The sequence below is a fragment of the Eptatretus burgeri genome, chromosome 7 (assembly GCF_056783735.1).
Source record: "Eptatretus burgeri isolate ZD-2024b chromosome 7, Ebu_testis_v1, whole genome shotgun sequence".
NCBI lineage: Eukaryota > Metazoa > Chordata > Myxini > Myxiniformes > Myxinidae > Eptatretus > Eptatretus burgeri.
The window spans coordinates 51,683,429-51,694,133 of record NC_140967.1 but is presented as its reverse complement, the minus strand read 5'-3'; the positions used below and the strand labels follow the sequence as shown (position 1 = coordinate 51,694,133).

The 10,705-nt window shown below is 42.2% G+C and overlaps 1 long non-coding RNA gene and 1 pseudogene across 3 annotated transcripts in view; both read right to left on the bottom strand.

Annotated features, from left to right (window-relative positions):
- Window positions 1–3,239: 3,239 nt before the first annotated feature.
- Window positions 3,240–10,705, bottom strand: part of LOC147023250 (uncharacterized) — a 116,523-nt gene continuing 109,057 nt past the window's right edge. For 2 of the 3 annotated variants that reach the window (XR_015059736.1, XR_015059734.1), the window contains exon 4: window positions 3,240–5,893. This is a non-coding gene — a long non-coding RNA (uncharacterized LOC147023250). The remainder of the gene's footprint in view (window positions 5,894–10,705) is intronic. The other variant, XR_015059735.1, reaches the window with a different exon arrangement.
- On the bottom strand, window positions 7,689–8,869 carry LOC147023251 (uncharacterized; annotated as a pseudogene).

Genomic DNA, 10,705 nt, shown 5'->3' with positions numbered 1-10,705 from the left:
ATGAATTTTGCAAAAGCCCTTTGGGAGAAACTTGGTGGGACAGATCATTTGTCACTTCATGATTCTGGCAATTAAAAAAGAGACAGGCATATAAAATCATCCAAAAACTAAATTCGCAATTTACTTCATAAAGTTATATGATTGTTGGGATCAGCTCATAAACAAAAATAACATTTTTGAAGGGGGAAATGTGGAGAAACTTGTTTTGATTCATTCTGTAAACAATGGACAGTGCAGGAACATGAAAATGTCTATTCTGTAGTTGTAAGAGCTAACGGCATATTTAAACACGTTTGATAAGCTTCCAGAAACCTACTGCTTGAAAACTTTGCCACGTTTCAAACCATATTTAAGTCGTGGTGTATTACCAACTGAATATTTTAAAGAACCTGATAAAATATGCATTTATTTTAGACAAGTACAATAACTCACAAAGTTGCTGTACTTTTTATCCTTGCTCACTAGATACCATGATATATAAATTATTAGTGAGGTACCTGTGCTACTCACCCCCAAAAAAAGATTTTCAGAAATTTTATGAAAGCTTGCACCCACTTTAGAACATATGCAGTGACCCAAAAAGCTGCAAGAAAATTTGGTGGGGCTGGCCCCGAAACTGTTGCAGTAGTCTTATGTAACATCACTGTACCTTTAATGATGATGATGAAGCTGATAACAATGACGATGGTGATGGTGTTGGTAGGGGAGGGGGGATTGGCTCTTTTGTGCCATGATGAAGGAAATGGGTTATCTATCTATAATTCCAGCTGTCTGTGTGTCTGTGACCGCTGTTTCTCGACAACTACTGGTCTGATCTAATTGAAACTTGCCAGCTATATTGCTGGGGACCTGAGTATGTGCCTTTTCAAGGTTTGATATTAATCAGACAAGTACTTCCCAAGTTATGGCCATTTATTTACTAAACCAATGACAAGACACGTTGCTGCGTCCATTTATTTACCAACCCAATGACAAGACACATTGCGTAGGTGTGGCTGCGTAGGCCGGTGGGCGGCCGGCCGATGATGATGTCACTGGCCGTGCCGGTTACGATGGGGAAAGGGCGCCTAAGTTACCATGGCGTAGGAGTGGCAATGGTCAATGGCAGCGAATGTCATGGCAAGCAAAGACAGGGAGGTAAACTTGATTTTAATTTTAATTAACTCTGTGTGTGTAAGTATCACAGCAGTTGTGACTTCAATGCAAGTGATAATTTGTGGAATGCAAGTGAACATTCCGTACAGCACGCACCACTTCCGGATAGTGATGATTTACTGTATTCTAATAACTTCTCGATTTCTTATGCGCATTTATAGATAAACACAATGCCCCAATCCAGTCGTCATTTACGAGAGCATAGGAACGGCCTGTGTGGTTGTTTGATAGTTTTTTTTGTTGTTTTTTCGGTTTGCACATACGGCTACGCATGTGCGACCATGCACGTACGGGCACACGAGAGCAAAGGAACGGCCTGTGTGTTTGTTGTTTCTGGCATGTGGTTTGAAAGTTTTTATTATCTTGCCAAAACGAAGTTTTTGCAAGATATGTTAGTCAGCTTGTATGTTTTTTTTTTGTTTGTTTGTTTGTCTGTAATCACATATAAAAAATTCTGCAGAGCACAGTTATCATTGGAAATTTTTGTAACTTCGCATATCAGAGGCCTATAGAGGTCCCTTTCAGTGCACAAATTTTTGAAGGTCAAGGTCAAAGGTCACTTTGTCGCAAATCAGGGGAGTCGACGAAACCCTTATTTTTTGAGTAATTTTGATCGGATCGTCTTCAAACTTCATGGGAATACAGTTCATGGTCTGGCGCTCAGCTGATTAATTGTTGGTAGCGATTGGCCTTCACCTTCATGGTTAGCGCCTGAGGTCAAACATATTTGACCCCAAGGTCAAATTTTCAAGTTTTAGGAACCATATCGTGCAGTACCTCAAATTGAACACCGCTGAGTGCTTTCTAGATATGTCAAGCTTGAGACATTATGACGTCATTTGGTGATGTTATGAGGCAAAAGCATATTTTTCATGGTTACTCTGTAGAACGATTCTCATCGGAATCTCTCGTCGGCAGATATTCCTCAAGAAGTCGCTCCTGGTGGATAGCAGCTCTGTTCACCTCAGTGTGACCTTAAAGAAGTCACACGTGGTCACCTTTTGGAAAGATACGGGTCACCCTGCGGATGACATTGGTTTTTATTTTTATTTTTATTTTTTGCATGTACGAGCACGCACTAGTTTTATAAAAATAGCAAAAGGTCTCAAGCGAACGTGGTGTGATGTTGATGGAAAAGTCTATAAACAGATAATGCCAAACCGCCTAAAGTGTCTTCATGAGGACAATTTAATTCACTGCATAACTTCCTGATGGACTGGATTCCTCATCTTTTTCCATATTTGGTGAGAAGATGCAGTCCTTTTGGGGATTCATTTATTGAGAGTGCCACACAGAGCATTCCTTGAAAAAAAAAAACACGGGGTCTCCAGATTTATACCAACGTCTTGAAAACTTACTGCAGCTAACCTCATCAGAAGGTCAATGGTGAAAATGCAAATGCAGAATCCGCGAATGAGTTTACCCGCAAAAAATTGTGGCCTCTCACGTGTGGAAACAAAGAATCTCAAATATACTGAGAAATTGCCAAAGCCACGAATGTTTTTACATGTGGAGAAAGATCGGCATTTTATGGGTGGAAATGCACAATCTCAATTGTATTGCGATATTACTGAACCAGCGAATGTTTCCACATGCAGGAAATGGTGATAATGCTGAACCCATGAATGAGTTTACATGTGGAGAGAGAGGTGGAAACTCAAAATCATAATTGTATTGAGAAATTTATGAAACCTCCCACCCACCTTTGGACACTCACTGGGACCCCTAAAAGGTTCCCCAGAAAGTTTGGCAGGGCCAGCTGTAAAGCTGAGGGAGTACTTCAGGGACAGACAAAGCCTGGTGTTGGCTTAGTGGTTAGGGTGGCAGCTTGGGATCCTAGAGTCCTGAGTTCAAGCCCCATTGGCCGCTGAATTAATATACACCAGGAGGTTGACTCAGCCTGTCATCCTTCCGAGGTCGACAAAATGAGCACCAGTGTACTGGTAAGGGGGACACTGCATCAGCGGCATAGCTGCGTCCCAACCAATGATGCAACCAGCAGCCACAGGCTGCACTCGATAAAGAGAGAGAGGGACAGACAGACAGGCAAGCAGACAGACATCGGATAGATAATCCTGCTTTATTATGTAGATATTTATATATCATGTATTTACTTTCATTGTTTTAGTTCCTGAAGAATCAAAATGATTACTGCAAAAAATATTTGTGCGATTAACATGAATGGGTTTCACCCAAGTGAGTAATGCGATTGATTAGCAACATGTGCTTGTTTGTATATGATGTAGATTATGATGTTACATAGTGAGCACAACCAAAGCTTGTTTGATTATATCTAATGCTCACAAAATTAAGAAGGAACCTGTATGTATAATAACACAAAATACATCAACATAAGAAATCCACGTACTTTTTCTGGTGCTTTCACTTTCTTATGGATTGAACATGGAGGAAGGGACAAGCCCATAGTCACACAAGTGCTTCCCTCTGGCAAAAACACACCCAGGCACCCACCCCAGGAAGTTTATACAGGGTGGGTGGTGGTGCTACCCCTGGTCAGCAGGTAAAATTCAGCTGTCCGCCATTGGCTTTCATTTAGAGTTTTCCTTATAGATGGGTAGTCTCCACCTTGTAGCTATCAAGACCCACCTCTCCGGAGCAATCTGGATTGAAGCTGTCGAGACTCGTCTTTCATACCTCTGCCATTTGTTGAAATAGGGTCGGCAGGAGAAGCCAGCATTAGTAGTCAGGCTGGAGTAGCCTGTTTGAGATACTGAACATCGGGGGTACTTTGTTGGGGTTGACATACTCATCCCTCAACCCTAAGCTGGTCATACCTACCCCTTTGTATCACTTGGTGTGCTCGTTCTTGACTAGAAAGGCAGTCTTTGTTTTGTGCAGCTGCATCAGCATGTAAGAGATTTTCAAATGGAAATTGTGACAATTACAGGTAAGAAACTTACTGACTGTCAACCAATTCAACACACCTGTACCATTCCAAATATTGGTTTGTTAAACTTCATGACTGATTGAGGTAGCTTAACATAGCTTTAGGTCTCCACTGGAATATGATCATAGCTAAACAGCAGTAGCTTAACATCTCCACTAGAATATGCTGTTTCTGTATTTACTTCCCTCTTGTGAGATGACAATACTATAATGGTGGTTTATAACCAAATTTGTAATATTGCATATGCTGATCTTCCATTGAAACATTGAAAGAGAAAAGTCGGTGGTAAACGCCGTCTCAAGTAAACCACAGTGCCCTTTGACCCCAAACCAAAAAGGTTTTTTGTTTTTTTTTACAGCTTTGTGTCCCAATCACCAATTGACTTCCTTTCTGAGTTTAAACTGCTGTCATGCTGATTGTAACAAAGAGGAATCAAAGATGTAAGTGTCAAAAAGATGAACATCACAAGAAGCATGTGCTGTATAAGCCTTCAGTCCAAAGGGGGACAACACACCACATGGCGATACCTGTCTTTCCAAGTTCTGAACGAATCCCCTTCAGTACACGAAGGCTGCGGGTGTCGGCATAAATGTTCCATGGGCCCTGCGTTAAAAGTGAATGCAGGGGATTACAATAATGTTTGAAGAACCAGCTGTCTAATGAATCCACGTGAGACTTCATCACTTCAACTGTCAAATTCATCGCTTTCTCACGACTGAAAAAGTTAAGCCCAGAAGCTTGAGTCAGGCACAGATTTGTTTGCCCTTGTCTGATACACACCTCATAAATCGCCTATTAGTGCAGGTTTTCTTGAGTACTGAGAGGTGCATTTTCTCTTCAGGGGCTGATTAAAACGTGTAGTTGTGCTGGTGTTATTGCACAACTTTGTGCCCAAATTTTCACCTGCCCATGAAGCTGTTTTGTCACAACAAAATGTTATCCGAGCTTTGAGCTGCACGCTTTCTCATTTTTGCACTGCATTCGTCATTAAATGTTGCCACTGCTTGATCACGATATAAAGCTTGAGGAACGAGGATAATTTGAAATTTTGGAGTTCAAAAGTAGATTCGTTGTCACCATTTGGCACATTCTGACTTATAAACTCGTGGCAGGTAGCCATCTCAGCTGCTTATTATAACCCCCTCCCCCACCCCCAGAAATGTTATTGAGATGATTGAAAATAATTATAGTTTGTATTAGTAGCAAGATATTGACAAAAATCAATGACAAATGAATTGATCTGTATTGTGATCTCAACAAAAGGAGCCGAGAGATGTCTTGAAAATTCAAGGTTGTTCTCGTTCGGCAAGCTGTTGATCCCCTTTGAGCATTTGAGCAGGTTAGCCACATCTATTAGTAGGAATGCCTTGTTTGCACTCTTCTCGTGCAATGCTGCATGTGAGTGATTCTTTCTGTGCAACCATTAGAATTACTGTTGCAGTCTTGCAGACACATTACCAGAGTGCTGTTTGCACAAAGAACAGAGAGCCTGGTCACATGGTTTTGCTTTTTCCAAATGTACAGTATATCTTTTCCATTTCTCTTGTACTGCAGCTACGATAGTCTGAGGAACACATTTTCTATTCGCAAAAATTATCTCAAGGGAATTCACTAAAAATGTACAAAATAGCCAAACCGCAAATGTAACTCACGGGGAGACCCAGCGCCTCCACTCCACCACCACCACCAACTTTCACCTCCGCTTGTCCTCCTGAAGATAGTTGTGGAGAATGTCCCTTTGTCTTATTCTGAAGGGAATATTCGGCAATTGGCCTGACCTGAAAAGTGGGCCACTGCACACCTCCAGTTGGCCACCAAGGGAGCAGTGGCCTGTGGGTAATTGCAAGCAATGGAGTCAGGCAGCTTTGGCTGGAGGTTGGTGGTCACAGTAAGGGAATATAACAAAAGATAAATCTGTATAATGTGTTATTCTTACAGATGTATTTATTCATACTTATACGAAGAAGCATATGTCCATATTTTGTGTGAAAGGATCATTAAGTGAGTTGGTGAGTATAAAATATAATGGCAAGTAACCCGGCAGGGGGAGAATATATGCTGATTCAGAGATCAGGCAGAAAAGAGGACAAACACGGGGACAAACTAAAGGTCCATTTCGTAAGTAGTTACATTGTTGGAGAGAATAAAAATAAGGAGAGAACTCCACAGGCGAGGAGAGGGGAAGAGTGAGAGGCTATAGCTGCCATATCCACTATTACGTTGATCACTCATGAATGCCAAGACAGGTGGTGATAATACCACCTAATGGGAAGCAGTGGTGAGCAGAGCTGATTTAGGTGTGCTGATTTCCCTATTGTGTTTCTGCACGTGCTGGGCATCATGTCACACCATAGCCATTACATGCTGTCTTTCTTTTACTCTTCTTCCTTCTCATTGCATTTTACATTCATCACTCATCTCCATCTTCCTCCAGGTGTCATTCATTGGCTGTCCTGCATACTTCTTGTGAGTTTGCCTTTTTATTATAACAATGAGCTCGTTTCTTCCTATTGCCATGCTTGTCAATCTCTAGTTATCCTCCATTCTCAGATGATTAATATGCATTGGATGATTATTTTTCTTTTTATGTCTTTCCTCCAAAATTTAAATCATATTAATCTCTATTAATCCATTTTTTTTTTAATCTACATGTGATCTACCCTTTTTCTGTATCCCCCTTTTGACTCATGCTTCTTTCTTTTCTTGTCTGACTGAGGGAAAAGGTAAGTTTTGATTATTTTGAAAATGTGGAAGGTTCAACCACTGTTTTTGTGAGCTAAATATGCTTTTTTTATCCAAGTGTGTATATAAATTTACTGTATAGCAAATGTCCTTGCATTGAAACATTAATTTGCATCATTAGTCAACTCAACACAATTATTGTCAGTCTCTCACTTCAGTTGCTTATAGACACACAAGCAATGGAAAATGTGTTGCCATTTGCTTTGCACGTAACATTCAGGTGTTATAAATGACGTGAAACAAATGTTATTTTCTTCGTGAAACTTTGCGTCGAGTTTATATTCATCTCCAATGCTGACCTTAAAGTGCTTTGAATCGAAATGAGACAAACTCTCCTCAGGCTCGCTATATTTATTTTCATTTTCTTTCCAATCTTTATGTAAATGATAACATAGCTGGTCCAAAAAAGTCCATGGCTCGTATATCGATGATTTTGTTTTTCCTCAACCTATACACATACATATCCAATGCATTTATGCAAGAGAGGTCTAAATGCTAAAGGTAAATCCACCACCTGCGTGATCGATGTTACCGTTTCCTCTGCATGCCAAGCCTCCAGAATCTGTCTTCTGGTCCTGTTCGGGGTCGAACCCAAAATGCTAATCCTATCCCATAAAGGTGTGTGTCCTGCCATGAGCCCATGTTTGGCAATGGCAGACCTGTTGGGATAATTGCACTCAAAGGCCTTGAGGTGTTCAGCAATGCGCTGACCTAAGACGGGGAGGTCCTCCCCGTCTTTCCCATGTACTCGGCTCCACAACCACAGGGTACACATGCACCACCACTGCCCGACCTCACCTCGGTAGCTTGTCCTTTACCCTCTTGAGAGTGAAGACCAGTTTTAAACTTACCCTCACTCATGCCACTTTCAATACTCTGCCGATCATCTGCGATACACCCGGTATAAAAGCAGAACACAAAAACCCCTGGGTTGTTCTTTCGGTCCCAGTCTGTTGCATGGGTCATGTAGGATCATTCTACTTTTTGGTAGCAATCTCTCTGGGTAATGGTTAGCCCTCAAAACACTCTGAAGATGGTCAGATTCTCTCATCTTGTCTTCAATGGTGGATGATATCTCACATGCTCTTTTTGAGAGGGTGTGTTCCACCGATCTTTTGTGCTCCAATGGATGACAATAATCGAAGTCAAGGTAGCGGTCGGTGTGTGGAGGCTTTCTGTACACTGTGACCTTCAGGGTTCCTTGTTACGAACGTGTCTGGGAAGAGAAAGGCACCATTTTTCTCCTCTTTGAGGGTGAAATAGATGGATGGAAAGGTTTTACTGACGGCTTCATGTATGGAGTTCACCGTGTCAGTGGGACAGATGACAAAAGTGTCACCCACATAATAGAACCACGCACTTGGCTGTACTGGTAGGGATGGAATGGTACGCTCTTCCAAATCCTCCATCCCAATCTTGGCGATGATGGCTGAGACTGGCATGCCCATGGTGCTGCCAAAAACCTGTTTGTAATATACTTCGCCAAAGCCAAAGTACATGGAAGAGAGGCAAGCAGAGAGCATGTCACACACATCCATCAGGCCTAAGCAGCCTGTTTCCACCGATCATCTTCCATCAACCACCAGTTCGCCACCTCGATTGCCAAGGCTATGGACAAGTTGGTGAATAACTGAGACGACGTCAAGACACCATGGTCTAGTGTGGTTTGATGGTGATACGTTTCACTTTTTCGGCAAAGGCAGTGCTATTATTTAAGGATTGCTCCCTTTTGCTGACCAAATGCTTCAGGATGTTGGCCAAGAATTTGGATAAGGAATATGATGGTTTATTTATGCAGGAGACAATGAGCCATAGTGGGACTCCTTCCTTGTGCAGTTTCAATAGCTTGTAGGCCCTGGGAGCCACTCCATTGCTGCTGTGCAACTGTTTGTATTCCACAGCCGACAGTCTTCCAGTTGCTTTAATTCTGGCAAGCAATGAGTTTAATCTTCGTTCCTCCTTTTTCGTTGGATCAGAGATTAGCCGCTCATATGTAATTGAATCCTCCAACATATCCTGCATTTTTTTAAGTGTACATGAATCGATCCAACAGGACTGTTGCATGTCCCTTGTCTGCCTGTAAGAACGGCACACCATCCATCTTACATAGTTCTTGTAAAGCCTGAAGTTGTGCCTGGTCCAAATTGAAATTTCTGCGAGGCATGTGGGGCAGAAGTACACCATCCACCTGTGATCTGACCTCATTCTTAGTAGTGTCCTCAAGGTCCGTGATCGCAGACTTCACCCGGGACATAATGTGTCATTCTGAATGCCTCGAGGAGTGATGGCAAAATTAAGGCCCTTCTGCAGCAAGCTCGTTTGAACATCTAAGAGCCATTTACTTGACAGGTTTACTACCCATTGGTTCCGGAGCATGTTGATATCCCGGACAAGGGCCACGTCATGCTCGGTCCCATTTACCAAAATGGCGAACGTTTGGTGATGTCGCTTCCCCACTGATAGTTTTGCCCAATGCGGGTTTTTTTCAAAAACGTAACCCGCACAAACTGGGAGGGTCTGTTGTCGTGTACAGTAAAACAACCAGGCTATCTGCTTACCATGTCTTTTCTCGACTGTCCGTTGACGTGCATGCACGAGTGAACGATTGAGAGAATAATCATGTTGGGCTGGTTGGAGAAAACCAATCCGTCGCTGACATTTCAAGTCCTACCCAATTCATTGAAGATGGAAAACTGAGCTGACAACTTTAGTAAATGCAGGGGTGGAAAAGGTGATGCAGGAGACTCATCCCGGAAACACAAGCACGGAAGCTACGGACAGGACAGTGACGTGCAGCATGCAGAGATCGCCCATCTCACCATTGAGATCTGACCACAGCAGGTATCAAAACAGATGACGACCGAGCTTGTAAGACTTGTCAACGAAAGCACAGTGTGGGACTTCAAGAAGGAGTACCAGCACCAACCAAAAATCCAAGGCATGCCATGTTTTAAAAGCTTTCACAGCAAATGCGAGGTAGGCTTGTCATTCTTGGCAGACACATGGACATGATGGTTCAAGAGTACATCCACTGCATATGACTTGCAGGGGCGGGGGTCATCAGTCATCTGAACGCCATCGCAGCAGGATGGGCAATCGTCATGAGGAAGAACAAGGCAAAACTGAAGGGAGCTTGACAGTGAACAGCCCATGCAAGTGAGTCGGCCTTGAACCGGTGCCATTCCGGTTCGGTTTGATTTAAGATTTTTCTGTGTTCCATCACGTTCATCATGAATCTTCTGTAATTTCACTTGTTTTTCAAAGATTTGTCCTTCCCTTTCAATGTAATCCGTTATACTTTTGTGCTAAATTTATTGCCGAGAAATTAATTCAGTGCAAACCTCCCATGATGCTTTTCACAGCATCATATTGGTCAACATAAACAAGCAACGTCATCTTGAATTTTTCAATTTTTTTTTTTCATGTGCTGTTCCAAAAATATTTTGTTCCTGTTCCGATCGATAACTTGTACCTTGCTAGTAGTTATAAACATACTGATATGGCACCAGAATCATTTTGGTTCGGCGAAGTTACGCAGCAAGGCATTGATATCTTGATGAGACAAACATGACAGAGATATAGTGGGGCAACTTAGCTAAATATAGCATAACAATTGTGCATTTTGTGAGGAAAGCACCAAATTTGGCACACTAGTAGCCTATCATATTATGAACAGATTTCGATATTGGGCCATCTCAAATTTTTGATGGCAGTGGAAAATGGCTGCCACAGCCATCAGCGGCTGAATTTGGGATGGCCCAATATCCAAATCTGTTCATATATGATAGGCTACTCGTGTGCCAAATTTGGTGCTTTCCTCACAAAATGCACAATTGTTATGCTAAGTTACCCCACTAGTGGGACAACTTAGCTAAATATAGCATAACAATTGTGCATTTT